This window comes from Cataglyphis hispanica, chromosome 26 (assembly GCF_021464435.1).
Source record: "Cataglyphis hispanica isolate Lineage 1 chromosome 26, ULB_Chis1_1.0, whole genome shotgun sequence".
Classification (NCBI taxonomy): Eukaryota; Metazoa; Arthropoda; class Insecta; order Hymenoptera; family Formicidae; genus Cataglyphis; species Cataglyphis hispanica.
The window spans coordinates 648,269-668,947 of NC_065979.1; the positions used below are offsets into that span (position 1 = coordinate 648,269).

Below are 20,679 nucleotides of genomic sequence, written 5' to 3' on the forward strand. Positions count from 1 at the left end.
GAAACTTTCTTCAACTTTCTTGCTTAAAATAATAAAAAACGAAATAATAAAAACATGTGGGACCGAGTTGGCACGCCACAATATTTACGACCAATCACCGACTAAAGTTAAGCTTCATTCACACTATCCGAGAGTAGAAAATTGCTCGATACTATCAAATTCTTCATTTATTTATTTAATAGATCGATATAATGACAATGAATTGATTTAAACGAAATATTTAATATGGTTCCGCAGTTACTGCAAAAAAAAAGAGAAAAGCAAAACGTAAAAATGTATATAAATAAATAGAAATTTTTTTTTGCATAGGAAAAGTGAAGTAAAATTTTTTACATCGTACATTTGTCGGAGAATGTAGGAAAATATTGTCAATATTTTTGAGTGTCTTATTAAAAAGTTATCTATTAATAAAAAAATTTTATTAAAAAAGTAGTATCGTGATAATTAAGTATTAATTGTCTTACTTTTAAAGTGCTTAAATACTCATTTGATTGTGATTAACAAGCAAATGTTAAATTTAACTATACCAGGACTGTCTCGATGCGGACGGTCAAATGATCCTCTTCAACAATATCGGTCCACATTGATATTGCATCCATATTAATTACACTGCGTAATGTTTCATTGATCCTCCGACCTGTTTCTACCGATGACTGTACGATGATGTGATATAATGTGAATGAAGCTTTAACCGATTTGCTCGATAGAATCGCGTTTCACGACCCTGCAAGAACGAATTCGAAGGGAGAAAGGACGGGGGGAGTGAGACGGCGTGCAAACATCAGAATCATGGTGGCTCGTCTATGACCGCATGCATGAAACAGCCGGTACGCATATACACATTACATTGCGGAGGGTCCGGGGCGTTGCGTAAGTGTGTGCGTACTCGCACACATATACGCACGAAGGTGTTGGCGCTCGAGAGAACTCCGCCGCGCTGCCCCGTTATACCTATGGTCAGGTCGAGCCGTTGGTCTTGCTTAATCTGATTACGAGCGAGGATCGATATTTTCGCGTGAGTTTTCCAGGCAATCGGCCGCGAGATAGCACCGCCTCGGCATATTTTATACGCGTATGCGAATCGACCCCCATTTACCACCCTCTCTAGTCCCGTTTGTCTGCCCGTTTGTCTACTCGTACCCAGTCATCTCCCCCTTGCTTCGTATTCTTTCGCTGTCATTCATTGTAACACCAAGAGTTGTGAACGAGCAAGCCTGCTACCGCCTTTTCGACTCATGCTTAACGCAATGAAAGGTGTTTCTCCTTGTCATATGTTGTGACAAAAGTTAAGAAATTTTAAAAAAGTTATGAGCATCAAATTTAATAAATAATTAATAATGTTTTAGTGATTAAATTTTAAAATACAAATTATTAATTTTTGAAAAAAATATTTATAAAAATTTATGCTTGCAATATATTTTTTTGCAGGAAATTATTAATTTGCCAGTTATTATACTTTACTAAGCCATCTCGTAATAAATGAGGTCAGTTGTATTGGATTATTTTACATGATTAATGTGTTAAGCTTTTTACATCATATATCTCAATAGCATCCAGTCCGTTGAACTAATTCTGTTAATTAATGAATAAATTCTGTTCATAATGTTCACAATTTTCACTTTTTTCACATTTTCATTTCGTATTAGTCGCTAGTCAAATGCACATTTAATTTTATTCATAAATATAAAATCTTAATAAATATATAGTTAAAAGATTGTACAATAAATGAAAAAAATATTCCATCTATGCTATACTTTCTTTACTTTATGATTCGAGTTATCGATTGACAGCGTGTTATGAAGACAAATAAATCATATTCATTTACGTGATAATGCATCGTCTTTACGGCAGAATTACTCCATCTGTAGCAGGATATATAATGATTCCAGCGGTATCGATTCTCGATAAATATTTAGGACACATTAGAGATTGCAATAACAATGGGAACTGGATTTTGCGCTGGCGGCTCGTATATTTGTCCGATAATATATATCTGAATTATCCGACATGATTAAAATGTGTACAGGACCGATTGGCCATGCAACCATGCAACATCATATGTTACAAAACGAACGAAGACAAATGTCACGATGTGATTTTTCGCAACGTAATGTTCATCAAGGCTGACCGGATCACTGCGCGATTTATGAAGTTTTGAAAAGGTAATTTATTTTCTGCCCCAAAAAATGTATCGTTCTTGTAATCTCGATCCGCTCCGCGCTATATCATGCTCGATCCAATTTGGCCCCCATATATACAAAAATACACCACGAGAATGTAAGAACTACAAGCCCACTTTACCGCAAGCTTATGGCGCTTCGGCATTCTCATCGCTTAAGAATTGTTTAATAAATATTGGAGCATTGGTACGAGCTGGTATGAAAACTGAATAAACAACTGTAACGGCTGAAAGCATGAAATGGGAAAGAGCTTGGATGAGCAATTTGTGTCAATCAAACGGAAAGCAGCCAAACAACCAGTTCAGAGTAGGAACGTGCCGTTCTCTGCAATATTTACTTTGTTTCGTGGCTTCGTCTCGTACCTTCTATCACGAGACTACGAACTTTAAATTTTGATTGAACATATGACGTGAGCACGAGATATCTATTAACGGCAAATAATCGATCGATGGGATTCGCATCACGCGATTTGCACGCGGAAATCCAACGAGGGCAAGCGATACGTTGTCATGAGGTACGCATGATAATTGATAATCCGTGTTATCTAATCGGCCGATGCAGCCGTTCGCGCGAAATCATTCAAATCAATTTCTATCTGATATTTCATCCTCAATCTGTTCTTTTGAATCTCGCTATTCGTCTATATCGATTTAACGAAAATGCAAAATATCTCCTTAGATGACGAACATTCGTAACATTATTCGCGGGCTCTACGTTTATTTAAAGCTTAATAAAAATATTAGCATTAAATTTTGGAGCTATTGCTAGATGCTAAATAAAATTCCGTTGAAAATATCAACTTTAAAATCGAATTATCATATACAGAATTATTTTTATTAGATGTGAGGGAGCATGACTGTGGCAGAGCGAGATACTTTGTACATCGCTCTGCATTCAATATCGCGGTTTTCATCCTCGTGAGGGAATTTTTCTCGTCGCCGCATGACGCGCGTCGCTGATTTTCACCACGAACGAAGATGAAAACGCCGCTATCCTTCATCCGGCCGCAATTTTAGACGCTTTTGTAGACAGTGTTTTGTACCAGTCATGACGCGATAGCTCTGCACGATATACATATATTAGAGCTGATTGTTTTGCGACAAAACCGATATAGGATTATTGGTAAAACAATTTGGTAGCTACACATTTCGATTATTCCGTCGCGTACAATCTAATCTCGTGGGAAGAAGTCAATTGAGAATCAAATTTAACGTATGTATCTTAGTATTAATAAACACTAAGCGTGTTTAATTGTTCATTATATTGTGTCTTGACCTAAAATTCTTTTTATTTCTCTTTCTTTATTTTTGCATTTAAATCTCCATGCATCTCGACAATGTTAAAGTTTTTAAACTTGGCGAATTTAAGACGTCCGATTTTTAACGATATGAATATTTATTTAAATTAGCGAAATTGAATATTATTTAATCTAGCGAGATTGTATATCAATGATTGATGGAACAATAAAAAGTTTTACTAAAGAAACTAAACGAATTATTACATGATATTACATCACCATTGAGACCTTTAATCTCTTTAATAAAGATTATGAAAGAATATATGTCTTGTAATAAGTTATCCAGAATCAGAAAATTGACAGAATTGCACTTTCATTCTAAGCTTAGATATATATTTATATTCGATATAAAAAAAGAATTATTTTACAAACGAATAAACATGCAGCGACAATGCCATTTATCGGCGAATTATCGTTTGCGTTCTGTCCACGAATATTTCATCGTGCTATTTTTCAATTCATACGTCCCGGTTTCAGTTTCGAAACTTATTTCGCGAGCGATATTTCGATGAATACCGAATACATACGTGCCGTATGAACAACAAATGCGATCGCTCCGCGGGTTTTCACGTTTGTATGAATAAGTTTTCTCAAATCCAACACCGCGATGAGATACGATTCAAAACACGTCGAATTTACGGTAAATAATAATTTTATAATCGCGCCCATAAAATGATACGAGAAGAGAGCGACGTATTCGCGTGAGTATCATTGGTATCTCGCCTAGTAGTTTGTCGTCGTTTCAAGTTTCGCACTTCTTGCGCGAAAAGAAACTTTTCTCGACGCAAGTAACACGCGTCGCTGATACTCGATGCTCCTTTCTCCTCAAATCACAGACTTTGCCTGCATAATACTAGAAAGATTCTTGCATATCATTCAAGCAAGTAGCACTATGCGAGAGATAGATCAAGTTTCTCTCCGAATTAATTGAGAAGAAATTAAAATTTATAAAAAAAATAATACAATAATAAGATTTAGAAAACAATAATATAAAAATAGTAAAATAAAGTTGAGAAAGTTTTTTGTAAAAAAAATAAATTTGTTGTACGTTATATAATACATTAACACATCTGCATTTAATTATCGTTCTACTTCTTCATTCAATTAAGTGAGAATATTGCGACTTTCCAAATTTGCGTTTAAGCTTCGGTGCACGCGCAAGAAACTCGAGCTTCGCACTTCTCCGGAAGTACACTTTACGACTCTTACAATTAGTTCACTCGACTTTCCTCGGCTTGGTAATCGGCTGTTTAGCAGCAGACAAAAGCCCCCGAAAGTCAAATTACGAGAAAATAAGAATCTATATTGTAACCAGCCGAGATTCTCTCACAAGTATTAAATATTACTATATCGCATGCTGTGCACAGAGAGCGAGATTAAAAAAAAAAATAAAAAAATAGATCGATAAATTTACGGAAATTTGCATACGTCGCGCTATCGCCCGTATCGTTCCTCCTTTTACGCCTAATAGAAGGGCACGAGGGCGCACATAGCTGTGGCATTTTTCCACGGTTGATTTTCCACATTTTTCCATCGTATCGTGCGCGGTTTTATTGTCGAACATTTGTCCGGGCGGATTAACGATTTAGCCGGACGTTGCGGTGCGTTTTCCGTAATATTCCGGTAGGTCCAAATACGCGCGCGCAACACAAGGCGCGTGCATGCGCGTCAGGATGATTTAAGCGCGCGATAAACGGAGGGCAGAATTTACCGTAACGATATCGCTGCGGACTAACAACCGGCTTTCTCGCGTTTCGGACGACTTCGTTCGCATTGTTTGCCGCCACCGCACGTTCGTTCGAACGATTCTATTTAACGCGAAGCGACCGCGCGCGAGCTTGACTTTATTTACGATCGGGTGCGGCTTGCTTGGGGGGTGTTCGAAGGGTGCCCTACGCCTTCGCATTGACGTACAGATACCACATCTGTTTGTACATACATTCGCATGTACAGTCACTATCCAATAGCGGCTGGAGTCTTAATCAGATTAGGCCGATCGATTCTTTTCCCCTCTTTTGCGGTAGGGTCTCGTTTTACGATCCACCATCGCGCGAATAATTTCTTTTTTTTTAATACCGTTTTCATAAGTCTTCTTACCCAATTATGTTTGTTGAAATAAAGCAAAGATAATAGAAAAATTAGAAAAAGAAAAGAAACGTGCATGTAGAGAAAACGAGAAATGACAAAATGAAGCAAAAATGTAAGGAACGATTCGTATATATCGATCTTGACAAAGTTTAAAAAAAATAGACAGGAAAAATTCTGAACGCATTTAATCGCAAATTAAAAAGTACGCTCAATAGAAAAAGTCAAAGGAAAAGATGAAAATCTTTAAAGCAACTTTTAAGTTTGAAAATTATATCATTATAAATTCAATTCTTTATATAATCTCTTTTAATTTATTTATTTCGTGCAAAATTGGAATAACAGAAAAAATAACAATACGAATAGAAGAAAATTACACGAGCAAAAGATAGGAACAAAAGTCGAAAGTCGAAATACAGAGAAAGAGAAATAAGAAGACTTCTTCCCCCTTCTTAATTAAAGTCTTGTATTACTCGGCTACGACAATTTACTCGAAGTCAGAAGACGATTACTGGATCGATGAAACTATCCTCGAACTCTGTTAATTCGAGCATCGGTTGCGATTCTAATTGTACGATCGACTTACTGACCTCGCTGATTTTCGCTTTGAAGGAGTTACGGAATTTGTGCATTTGGCATTAATTTAATTATTACTTTAGAAAATTTGTCGAGATACGCGCATCAAATTTGTCATCCGATTCTTCGATATTGTTTGTGAGCTTGAGAAAATCGTCGCTTCGACTTTATTCGATTCATGGCCGTTGGATGCGCTCCAGAATTCGTTCAATCGGTTTTAACGCCGCGCAGTCTTCCGTTTTCGCGATCGCGTCCTATTTTACGCGCCGAATCAGGAAGGTTGATGGAAAACAGGTTTCGAGTAGCACGGAAAATACAATACGAAAAGGATAAAGAGCTTTATATATTTCGTTGTCGACATTATTTTGTGATGAATAAAAATTTTATTTGGCAATTTAAGGAATAAAATATAATAACAAGTAATCTATATATCTAGTAACATATATATGTATAGATAAGAATAATTGGCGCAATATTTACTGCGGATAATTGTTTATTCCTTAGTCATAATCAGAAATTTAAAATGTGTTGTGCTCTCTCTCTCTCTTCCTTTTTTTCTCTTTTTTTCCTTTTATCTTTTTTTCCTTATTTTTTGTCTTTACATTTTCTTCAACACACACACAAGGATTGTTAAAAAAATTATATCTTTTAATCTAATGATTTCTAAACTATACAATTAAAATTAAAATTTTTTTACAAAAAATTATTTTTAAGGATTATAATAAAATTTTATTTTTAGTCATAAATCTAATGATATTGAGTTTAATTAACTTAATTTTTTTTTAATTTTAAATTTAAAATTATAAAAATTTAAAATTACTTTCAATACTGGAAATAAAATATTCATGGAAATATTTCTAGATAATAATTACACAATAAAATATTAAAATTTCACATATTAAAAAATATCAAATATATCAAATTATTCAAATAAAAATAAAATATGCACGAGCAAAACTGATTTTTATTAGTTGACTCTAGTAAAATTATTTATTTTATACAATTTTAATAGATAATAAGCATATTTTCTAAAAAACGTTTAATGAAATCCATATTTAATTTTTAATTTCTTAAAGTAATAAATTCTCTAGCTTATTTATAGCAAAATTTTAACTTATTAATATTTTTTCATGATGATGTATAACACACACAAAATTTCAATATATTAATAAACTAAATTAGATAACCTAAAAGATATATTAACTAAACAAAGAAAGATTATCGACTCTTAAAAAAAGACACATTAAATGGTTTACTCGTTAGTTGTCTCTTTTCCGTGATGATTGATTATTTTGACATTGTGTTACTTACTTATAAACTTATATCAATAAAAGTCTGTTATGGCTGAGTCGCATAATGCATTTAATAGTTTAAATATTAAGTACGTGTATATAATTTTAATTTAATTGATTTTGAAAAAATGGATAACTAGGGTTAATCTGTAAGTAATTTTATAAATATGTGTATGTAAAAAAATTAATTAACACTGTTTATGATTAAAACTCTATGGATTTGAAAGAACATGGTTAAAACTATAGGTAAATATAATAATTATAATAGAATTGATCTCCGCGTTTTGAAAATGATAATTTTTTGTGTGTCGTATAAAGATATCATAAAGCTATCCAATTAGTAGGATAAATAGATTTTCTCGCGTTTCGGCTTTTTTTAAACAAAGTCTTGTGTAGCACATCACAAAATATAAAAAAAATTCTTAATTTTTACTCTTAATTTTTACGCGCTTCACTGATATTGCAAGAGATATTTCGATTTTTCGTATAATTTACGAAAGTCCAAAACTAGAGGAAAATTATAGTAGAATATATTTCTGCTTTTCAGAAATTATTTTTTCATATGTGTCATGTATCAAGATATTTCTAAGTCCCGAGGAGGATATGATACATTTTGAAATTTAATTTTCCAAAATGTTCCTATAACTCTAACAATCTTACTTGCTGGTTGAACCAGCGAAGATTTGGAAAACATATCCCTAACCGCGTATCCTAACCGCGTGTCCTAACCATGTGCTCTACTCGCGGATCCTAATTGTATCTTGTGTACCTTTTGCTACGATTTTAGCCGCCTATTTTGCGTATCCTTATATAGCTTATTCATTCTTCAGGCCAGTTGGACCTACCTTTCGTTGCTCCTGGCCGCTTTCTGGATCGATCTCTAACCAGAGATGGTGAAAAAGGAGATACTCCTTCTTGTAAGGCCGACTATTTAGTCGCCGGCGAATAAATGCAAGATTCTTCTTGCGCTGATAAGGAGAAAAGCTCCTTCTTTTGCCGAGTAATTAACACCGGCAGATGAGCGTAAACAGTTCACGCTTGTGCAACTTTACGATCGTTCGTTAGACGTTAGATCGTTCATAATTTTATTTTAACTAAAATAAACCAAATTATCAAACAAAATTTTGATTAAAAAATTATGGCACATTATGATAAATATAAATTAATGATAAAGATAAATTAATTTACACAACATTTATGCCATTTATTATTATATTACAGATAATTTAATTAATTGATTATTTGGTTTTATATTAGTAAAAACAAAATTTAAAAGCAGTATCTACAAACAAATTCTACGATATGAATGAGCTATAAGAAATAAGAATAAGATCGGTGCATGTTATAAGAAAAAGTTACTATCGAACAATAATTGATAAAATTAATAATATTCTTGATTCAATCAAATTAGATAAAATTTACAAATTAAAAAAAATGTTTTCTTTATAATTTTCTTTCTTAGACTTTAATTTATTTTTGCAATAGATGCAATGCATATCAAAAATACTTATTAAAAGTTATTTAAATAAAACTATTTTAGCTTATCCACATTTAAAGTAACAGATTTATCTACAATCTATAATTTATCTACACTCTCTAGAAATCCGTTACTTTAGAATTAAATAAAAATTTGTCACTCACCGGCACTGATGCGCAACAGCGGAGATTTGGTCTTGAGGCTACGTTGTCTGCAACACACAAATATAAAATCCAAATTATAGCAACGCTTAAAATAATATTTCAAGAAATTATTATTGTACGCATCGAATTTTATATATCTGATACGTATAATAATAAAAAGGTAGATAAATATAATTTTATAAATTCTTAAAAAGAAAACTATTTTAAATAAAAACTTTTATAGCATGAGTCTCTCTTGTTTAAACTATTCAAACAATGATCGAATTGAATTAATGCGTGTACGGGATTTATAATAATTAATATAAAAATAATAATACTCACCCTTGGGTTGCTCCGCCGGTGCAGGATGCCTCTCCTAGGCCTCCTCCTCCTCTCAGAATGTTAGGATCGCTGCGCTGATCTGTAACATATAAATAGGAGATGCAAATTGTAGTAAAATTATTAATTAATAATTAAAATAATTAATATGTCAAAAAATTTATTGTAAGAATTGTATTGAATTTTATATTCAATGCATATAATATTAAACAGATTAATAAAATAATTTTATAAATTTTGAAAAAAGACACTAATAATTTCATATAAAGGCTATAATTAAAAAATGGAAACTTTTACAAGATTGTAGCTTTTATATAAAAATTTTTTGCGTTTCTAATTCTCTCTTGTTTCAATCATATAAAAAAAATCAAATTATGTAATTAGGTAGTCAATTTAAATTGTATGTAATTAATATACAAATAACAATTTACTTACCACAGAATTGCTCCACCGATGCCCGATGCCTGTCCTAGGCCTCCTCCTCCTCTCAGGTAGATTCACACGCGCGATACTTTAAACGGCACACCCGCACTTTTATTAAAAAATACTTCCGCACTACATTCACACGCGCGATACTTTGAGCGGCACTTCCGCACTTTCGAATTTCGGTACGATCGAACCCCGTTTCACACGAGAATCATACTGCGAGTCGACAAGTCGGGAATTCACGATTACTCCGAGCAAGGGTTAAGCGAGCAAAGGAAGAAGACGAAATCGATTGATGGAATCGACGCTCAATTCTTGCCCGCGCTTGTTCTCACCGAGGGCCGACTCGAACTTTATTAGGAACGATCACAGAGAACCACCAAGTTTCTATCATACAGACTGAAACTTACGCTTATCATAAGGCTGAGAGACGGGTCGAGAATGAAGATACCCAAGTCCTAAGTGTCACAATTTAGATCACTTAGAAGATGAGAAATCAGCTTCTCTAGCGAGCGAAAATCGAACCTAATAAAACACAGCCAACTGTCCTCAATGCGATACAGTACAGCTGATAGACGGAACAAGATGAGGGAACGACGATTCAAAAATCGATCGAATTCTAACCGATTCGGGCCGAACCGTTCGTCGAAGCAGAGCGTGCCCCAACAGCCAATTCTCGAACCGAAGTTCTTGATTAACCGCGCGATCGTCGCATCTATATTATGCACGATCATACGTTGCTACGCGGCCGGCATTCACCTCAGCCGCGATACTGAGGCGTTTTAACGTTGCGTCTCCATTAATATATTAAATTTATTAATACATAAATATTTATATAATATATATAACATTAATATTGTATTAACGTTACCTAATATCATATAAAATTAATTATATTAATAGGGTATTAATATATTACCGATAGCAACGCTGAGAGATATCCCAGTTAGTCGGCAACGAAGTACGATCCTCGAATCGTGAAAACGGGATAGAAGACGAAGGCGCGAAGACGCGACGACGCGAAAACGCGGTTATGCGGTTACGCGACTCTCTCGTTGCTCGTACGCTCCGATGACGAGCAACAAGGCAACGCACTAAGTCCTCCACAGATGTGCGTGCCACATATGAGTCATTGTACGACTCGTGGCAATGCAGTATGGACACGCGACGACGCGAAAACCGTCCGCGGCACGTTGACGGAACCGACGCCGCGATAAGCCGTCCGCGGCACGTTGACAGCACTAACGATACGACGAGCCGTCCGCGGCACGATGACAGCAACGACGGCGTTGGGTGCTTGGTTTCCCCTTCTCAATACCTCAGTAGGCCTTAAGGCCCTTAAGGTACCATCCAGGTACTATGCCCTCCCACCACGCCAAGGTTACACCCTAGGAGGGTATTATACCTATATAATTTTGTAATATGATTCATATATCATATTACAAAATTATATATGTATAACGTGAGATTATCCATTCTTAAAAAAGACAAGAAAACAAGAAAATATGAAATATAATTAAAAATCAAGTATTTTTAAACAATGTAATTATTGTTTATAAAGAGAGAAAGAGAAAGAAAGATTGCGATAAAACAATAATTTACAATTTTGATTCTAATCATTTCGATTTTCGATTAAAACGTCACGCAAAATACGCGCTTCGGAATTTATCCATTATGATATAATTATTCAAACTTTAAAGTGTGTGAAAGATAATTAATTATTTATGATATCAAATTATTTTTAGATACTTGTCGCGATCGCGTTGAGTAGAGAAATTTTGTGGAATGTATCGCGTTCCTTACTGTTCGAGTGTCGCCGTAAGAATAATAAAGCCATAACACTAGCGCGCTAATGTTTACATCGTCAAGACCGTATACTATGTTATGTTTTGATTATTCATTGCCGAAATATTTTCCGTTCTATGACGTATATACAAACGGAATATTAAATTATATATGTATTTTAAATTATAAATCAATTATTAAATTATCAATTAATATATTACGGAGTTTATTAAATCGATACTGGCAATATTGTTATCTCTTTTTGCTAATTGGTTATCTTGACGATGCATTGAACATTACTTTATATCAATAAAAAGCTTGTCATAACTGAGCAACACATTTGATAGTTTAAATATTAAGTGAGTGTGTAATTTTTATTTAATTTATTTTGAAAAAGTGGAAAACTAGAATTAATATGTAAGTAATCATACATATACACATAAAATAAATGGCGCGCGCGTAGCGCGTGTTTATAATATTCTAGTATGTCTTAAAAATAATACAAATGATAATCAATTTATAAATTACTCACTGCATATCGTTGCTAAGTATATCACCTGATACTGCTTCAGATCTTCTTCTTCTCTCTTGTTCATTCTCTGTTGTCTTTTCGTACTCGTTACTTCACATTCACTCGCGAAAACACTTTAATTAATTGGTTGGTCATAAGCGCAACGATCGCGAAATACTTTTCACGGCACTCTCGATCGCGGAACAATTACACGAGATATACACATTATTATATTATAAGATAATAATATGGAAAGTATAATTCTGCGGCTGGTTCATTTATATCAGGTCAAAATTATGCGCGTCGTTGCAATCATATAGCAATCGCTTAATTAATAATTATTTTATGCTTACATTTTAGGAAAAGTTGAGCGGATAAAATATATTTGACTATAAATATTGTTAAATAATTATTATCCGAAAGGATCGATGATCAAAGGCTCGTAATGAAATTTACAATTTTTAAATATGTGATGATAAAAATTTATATTTATAATTATTTATATTCACAATACGATTTGGTGCTGTTTATTAAAAGTAAATTAATCGTTAATTGCAATAACTATATAGCGATTTCTATTCCGAAACTAGTCGCGATCACGTTTAGGAATAAAATTTAAAAATATATGAAGCGTACCGTATCACTACGTTATACTCGAATGTTGCTGTACGAATGATGAAAAAGACATATGTAAACAACAGAGTCGCCAAAGTTAAACATTATGTTATTAAAAAAATTGTTGCCAAAATATTTTACGTACTACAATGATATTATATGTGTATGTGGAATATTAAAGTGTATAAAGTATTATAAATTATCATTAATTATTTATTAAATAATTTATATAATACGAAGCATTATGTTAATTATTCGATTTTTTAATTACGCGCTCTTAATCCGAATCATATTTATATGCTGTCGAAAGATAAAGTCAAACGATAAAACGTCGGACAAAATATATTTAACTTTAAATATTTTTAAAGAAATAATTATTACGCGCTTCTAGACCTATCATAGCAATATAATTATGTTTAATTATAATATTAAATCATAATTATTATTTACGATATGTAAAAGATAACTAATTATTAATCTTATTAAATTATTTCGCGATATTTGTCGCGATCGCATTTAGGAAGGAAAAACGGAGCGTATCGTATTGTTACTCTTCCGTTCGAGTGTCGCCGTACTAATGATACGTAGGAAAGGAATTTGACCGTCTCGCTCTCCCCCTCCCACTTTTATAGTTCTATTCAAGTATCGCTGTATGAATGATAACAAAGCTGTGAAACATAAACAATAGCGCGCCAATGCTTACGTCATCGAAGCCAAATGTTAGGTATTATTGTTAATACGCTGCCGAAATATTTTACGTACTGTGAAATATATATGCAAAATATTAAATTATATAAGTATTTTAAATCATGCATTAATTATTTATTACACGATTAATATATTACGGAGCTTATGTGAATTATTCGATTTGATCGTTTTATAGCATATTCTTAATGCAAATTATATTTAGATCCTTAAAAAGTCAAATGATATAACATCGAGGACAAAATATGTCTGACTCTGTTGTTAAAGAAATAATTATTATGAATATATCCGTAAAGATTGCAATGAAACGATAATTTATAATTTATTTTTCTATTATTTAAATTCTTATTTCATTAAATGAATAAATTTTACGAAATATACGAAATATGAAGATCTATAGTCGATTATAAATATTAAATAATTATTAATTATATTAAAATAGCAAATAATTTTCTTATATTAGTCGCGATCGCGTTTAGAGAAGGAATTCTACTTTCCAGCTTGAATGTCGTCGCGCGAATGACAGACAGAGTCGAAATCGAGGTACGTAAATAATAGCGCGTCAATGTTTATGTTGCCAAGGCCGAATACGTATATTAACAGTACCATGTTCTTGTGATAAATTGTTGCCGAAATATTTTACTACGACATATATATAGAGAAAAAATATTAAATTTTATGTAAAGTATATATTTTAAATAAATTTTAAATATTTTAAAGATAATTTTTTTTGCAATTTCGGCTTATTTTATAATACTTTATATAATGGCGTATTTTATAATACTTTATATAATACACACGCACACACACATTTTGTAATATTCTAATAATATGTCCTGAGCAGCTCTCATCAAGAATCTTTCTACTTTTAAAAAGGCATGTTAAATCGATGCAAGTATTTGTTACCTCTTTTCTGCAATATTGAATGGTTATCTTGACGCGACGCTGTGCATTACTTTTTATCAATAAAAACCTGATGAACTCCTTATGACTGAGCGACGCGTTTGAGAGTTTAAATAAATGTTAAATGAGTGTGTAAGTCTTACTTAATAAACCTAATAAAGTTTGAAAAAACAGAGAACTAGAGTTAACATATAAGAAATTATACACACACACATACACAAAATAAATAGCGTTTATATTGTACTAATATATAAAAATGGCATACGCATATTATTACTAAGGAAATCTCTCTGAATATTACTTCAAAGATATTCAATTATGAATCAAATAGAGTGCACTAGCAGATTTAACTAAACCTTATTAAAAATTTAAGAATTTTCTTATCGAAACTTTCAACATTTGAATATTAAATGTATCTAAATTCCTCGTTCTACGAAGTAACTAATGTAATATCAAGCGATCTAAGAACTAAATTAACATTTTTCAATATTGCTGCAGTGAAACTTAAACACTCTTTGTGCGTTAAAGGCAACCACCGTCACATCCACGTCCAGAATTAACGTAGCATGAATTTTGAAAGTAGAACTTTCATAAAGTTGAAAGTTTTCTGTTTGCTGCTATGAGGTAAGCATGCGCATTACGGAGATAAATCTACACTTTCTCACAGCGATAAAATTATGTATAAAATTTGTTTCAACCTTTTATTCTATATCGATATAGTAATTATCAATTTGACAAAGGGTAACACATTTTAATTCATTTATTACTTGCTTTTTTTTTTATTAGAGCAAAAATCTGTCGTTTCTGAAATATTGCAACAATTGAATAACAGTTAATAATGGGTTTATATTTTACACTCTGTGTGTAATTGTGAATTACATACTCGACAACGACGCGTTAATAGTTTCATAACCACCGTAGTTTAGCATGTGAATTCGATTATCATGCTTTATCGATGAAATTCGAAATGAATATTGCGTCGACCACCATGCTTCCGGAGAGTGAGACAAGCAGACAGAGAGAAAGAGAAAGGGAAAGGGAGAGAGAGAGAGAGAGAAAGAGAGAATTAGTAGATTCAATTTTCTAATCCCATCACTTACATAATTTCGTACATACATAGATTCATAAATGCATAGATAACATCTTTATTGATCCGTAAACAAGCATATACCAGCGATGCACAAATATATATTAATGTTCAATTATTTTAATGTTCAATTATTTTTTTTCTATTGATTTAAATAACATTATATCTCTCGGATATTTTTAATTGAGAATCAAAGAGACTTTTGCGGAATATTAACATATTGAAAACCTAGTTGCCATGCATTTTTCAGATCATTCAACTGTGCAAGCATTAATTAAAACAATTGCAAATTTGTCTAACAACAATATCGTACGAGAACGTTCCAAAGATGTCAATTGATGTTGATATTACATCTTTTTATATTTTTTAAAAACATATTCTCTTAAAGTTTGAAATTAATTATATAATCCAGAACGGAAAATCAAAACATATCATATAAAGTTAAATATTTTATGTCTGTATATATTTATAAGCAATCAATTTAAATATCTTTATCCCCTTAAATCGAGTAAATTTCACACTGATCAATATCATCGTCGTCGTCAATTATGATCGATTCGATTATCGGGGACTATGATTTTCCATCTCGCTCAGCGCGTATCAGTAGACGATATCGACTTTAAGTCGGGCGGAAAATAGAGTGGCCAGCAAGCAGCCGATTTTTATGAATGGCGCATCGTGAAAGAACGGGAGAAAAAAACACAGTAACCTCGTTTCACTCTCTCCCTATACCAAAAGGAAGAGAGAGGAGCTTGCTCTCGGAAGCACTGCAACATTGAATTTTCCGTTTATTCGATCTTCTGGCTCGTATAAACCGTACGCTACGACTCGCCGCACGCGTTATCGATGAACGAATGAAACGTTCTTGTTTATCGCGTTATCTGCGCTCTTCACTATTTTTTTTTTTTATTAATATTTTGTTTCTCCCGCACGATCACGCTCGATTATTCGAACGTCGAGTTTCTCCAGCTGTGATTTAATCTCCCCGCGATTGCGGTGACAGTTCTGATAACGCATCAGGATCTCTTATTGATCGCCGCGTGACATGGCGAACAGGTTGACTTGGCAATAGCGACGGTGAGAATTATATTTAACTTCCGGTTGCACTACAATGGAATATATCGGTATCGTTGAATTGAAATCGGGCAGCTTTCAGATATTAAATCTAACGATAATAGCCGTCTGATAAATATGTTGGCAAATTTTAACTAAATTCTTTATTGCTGCAATATATTTCATGTCATCACTAGTTATAACTATCAGCTGATAATTATTAAATTCTTATATTTAATTTTTTTAAAGAAATATTAAATATTTACAATTTTGACTTACATATACGTATGTATTTTTTTTTCTTCGATTTCCTTCTGATTTGAATTTCTTTCAACCTTCTCTCGTATGTACAATTTCTGAATTAAATGAATAATGATTTTTTGCGTATTCTCGTGAAATAATAATTCAATTTCATTCGGCGCACGCACGTACTCGGTATTCTTCGAGTATAGATAGAATATTTTCTTCTATCGTTTTCTCATTGTGACATTTTCCCCCGTTTCGCGGGAACGCTTTTTCAAGTACTCCCAAGAGACAGTCGCTAATAAAGAGTCGAGACCTCCTCTTTTTTTCATCTCGCTCTGGTGCTTTATCGGTTTCTTGATGCTCCGCTCAACTTTGGTCTTTCGGACACATGCGACGCGACTCTTCGGCCACCGAGTACTCATCGCGCTCGGCTTGTTTCGCCGGAAATTGCCCATCAGACATGTTAATGGCGATGTCTGCATGTATTCCGACCCAATATTTAGCAGTTCTGGCCAATGGTCGAGAAACGCATTAATGCAGATTGTCGCTATCGCGCCGCGGCGCACCGGACTTCCCCGACGAAGCTGTTACTCGCGCGCTTCAACCCTCTCGCACTTTCTCTTTGCGTCTCTCTCCCTGTCCGCTCCATCTCTCCCGTTTCACCTCCATCCCTTCGGAACTCACCCTCCTGCTCTGCATTCGTCTCTCTCTCTCTCTCTCTTTCAAAATTGATTCGCCCCAGGGAATCGCGCGGCAGGCGTAAATCATCGAGAAAATTTGATTGCACTCGTTTCGCGACACGCGCTCTTTTTTATATTCGGCGTTATATGTCAATTGGAAAATCAAGAGGAACTGAAGCGATAGTAACAAATAATGCGAAGATTGCATCTGACGCAGCTTTCTATGATATTGTTAATTGATTTGCTCTCAATAAGAATTGTTTCAGTCATTGTCATCTGCAAAATATATTCATTTTCCGCGTTATTTGCATATAATATATTAATAATATTTAAAAATTCGAAAGACTTGTACCATTATTCTCGATTATTAAAACGAGAATTTGTAGAAAAAAATCATTAGCATGCATGCCATTACGGATTTGTCCAACATGTACGTTAAAAGCATACTATATTGGTACTCTTGATGAAATTATAACGCGTTGTCAAGCATCACATGAGAAAGATAGAAGTAGCTTTCATTTAATATACGCGCATACAGAGTATTCCAAAATTATTTTACATACAGCATTTAGTATCATCTAATTTTTTACTACCTTTTTTAATACCTACATTAAGATCCATAAATAATTTTCAAAAGTACAAATATTTATTTATTTTTTTTTTAAATGAATTTTTTCTACAATTTTTTTGATTAAAATCAGTGCTCTAAGACAGTTTATAAAATTCACATTTGGTAGAGAAATTCACCGAAAATCTCGCGCATCGTTGAATAATTAGGCGAGAACAAAGTGTCGAGAGTATTTCGCTCATCTTGTTTATAATTTCATGATGTTGAACGTGCGGTCTACCGCAGACAGAACTGCTGGTAGACAGCGTTCGACAGAGAGACAGAGAGAAGATCAGTTAGAGGGATCCGACAGATATATAAAGAGACAGACGCGACACGACGGAGGAGATATAGAGCGTTGTAGACGCTTGCCGCGCGTCAAGCGAAATTATGCGAATCACGACGAACGATTGTCACCTTTGTTTAAGCGACCGCTGGCTTTCGCGTCGAGTCCCTCATCGCGGTGGACGTCTCTCTTCGGATTGCCGACTACAGAGCGGCAAATCTCCCTTCTGTATTCCATCGGTGTATAGCCGGTGCATTCTAATTGAATGAAATTGAATCTCATATCTTTGTTGCGGTACTGTATTGTATCCCGATGCCCGCTCCGCATAATTCGGTTCATAGCAGCGTGGATTTCGACGAAGGCAGTATGATCGCGAACGCGAACGTAGCTTTGTCGACCACGAATATCAGCTTCTGCGAATGCAAATTTCTCTTAGAATCTTATTCACACCGCGAAAGGATCGGTGTGTATTCAATGGTATTTTGTACAACTGATTTATACTATTAGTTTACATTGTGCATTAATTTGTATTAGTAAATGATCTCCCTCATTTTAAGCCAGACGTCAACAGACAGAAAATTCATTGAATTTTATCACATTTTCTTTCTCACTCTCTCTCTCTCTCTCTCTCTTTCTCTTTCTTTTGTGTTTGTCGATACGACACACTCTATTGAGGAAACTTTCATTGGAGATGATTAAAATTTCCAGAAAGTAAACAATGATAAAAGTAGAAATAGGATACGACAAGTGACGCGAAAGGCGTGTGCCAGTCTCAAAGTATAATAAAAAGTATAATAATTATTGCGCTGTTGCTTTAAGTAATTATCTTTATACAAAACGCAATATAAATAAATAAAAGATTTATGTATTAATAAAATAATAATTACAATATCTTTTAATCACATTAAGCGCTTCCCTAAATTTATAACATATGATGCTTAACGTAATGAGATGACAATTAAGTAGAGCATTATTAGCTTCAATTTTATATAAGATGCTTCTGCATCTACAATACGGAGCGTATTTCAAGAAGAAAGATAAATTAGAAGGCAAGGTAGCAGAGAACAAATAGGACAAATACCAAAGGGCCAAAGGGTTACGGGTTCCACCACTCATCTGTTCCACATATATGCGTCCCCGCAACCTCGACTAATGGCTAGCTAATTGGCGGAACGCAAATAAATACCCTCCGGTACTGCCATGAAAGCCAGCCACCTACCTCCTGGGACTAGGTCTATGAGGATATACTGCCTTTGGACATGCATTGCCACTTCGATGGCTCCGCGCGATTTCACACCATCAGACAGATTCCACCTCGCGATGATATCTCGAATGACATTGGATGAGTGGATCTTTTTATAAAGAGAAGCCTCTGTCCGTTTAAAAGAGAAAGCAGATGTTATTCTTTAAACATTGTAAAAATAGTAAAGCTGCTAATGTGCATATAAATATCGCTAAGAAATATATTAAGAAATATGCATGCAAAATTGAGAGAAAAGTTACAAGAATAGATATGATTATGTTGAAAGCTATCTTTAACTTACTGAATATTCTCTCCTATGGTCTCCTCGATGTAAAAATTAAAACGTTCCGTTGTCACTAAGATAACATTATTTGAAAGTAAAGTGACAGAATTATAATTGTATTTCTACATTATTCATCGTCCGTGTCAGAATCTGACAAGTGGCAATTATTAAAGATTAATACAATTTTATTTTTATTTAAAAATAAATCTTATATTATGCCTGCAAACTTCAAAATTAAAGTTTAAGTGTTATATATATATATGCACTTTATTTTTATTTCTCTAGTCATTACAATATTCATCAGTCACGGTCTCTTCATTAAAACTGAGTGATAAATGCGACTAGCGAATGTCAAAAGTTTGCCGACTCCTGGATTTACGTTATATCGCCTAATATTAACATTTACGTTGTTACGATCAGAATGACATAATCTTACAAAGTTTCGCATATAATCCCTCTGTCGTGCCATATAAAATCTAAGAAAATTTATTATGCGATACGATATGGCAATTAGGTCTAATCGTAGTTTTAAAAGAATCACAATTTTTAAGCTAAGCTTTAAAAATATTGAATAATAAAATCTAAATTATTTGCTTAGATTTTATTTTTTTTTTAAATAGATTTTATTCTTTACAAAACTTTAGTATTATATATATGTGCGTGTTTGTATGTTCCGTAAAATAATTTATATCAAATAGCCATAATAGATATAATGAAAGGCTTTATTTTTTTGAAATAGCAATGTGTGTGCTGGTTCTTTATAGAAAAATAAAAATAAAGTGACTAATTAAATAAAGTAATAATTATACATTTTCTTAAGACTAAGACATGTATCGTATTCTAACTTTAGACAATCTAGC

At 33.4% G+C, this 20,679-nt stretch overlaps 1 protein-coding gene across 1 annotated transcript in view; it reads right to left on the reverse strand.

Moving 5' to 3' along the window:
• The window catches only part of LOC126858592 (serine/threonine-protein kinase meng-po), a 79,616-nt gene extending 70,522 nt beyond the window's left edge, over positions 1-9,094 (reverse strand). The window contains exon 1 of the mRNA XM_050609057.1: positions 9,072-9,094. The gene's annotated coding sequence lies outside the window, so the exon portion shown is untranslated. The remainder of the gene's footprint in view (positions 1-9,071) is intronic.
• Positions 9,095-20,679: the final 11,585 nt, after the last annotated feature.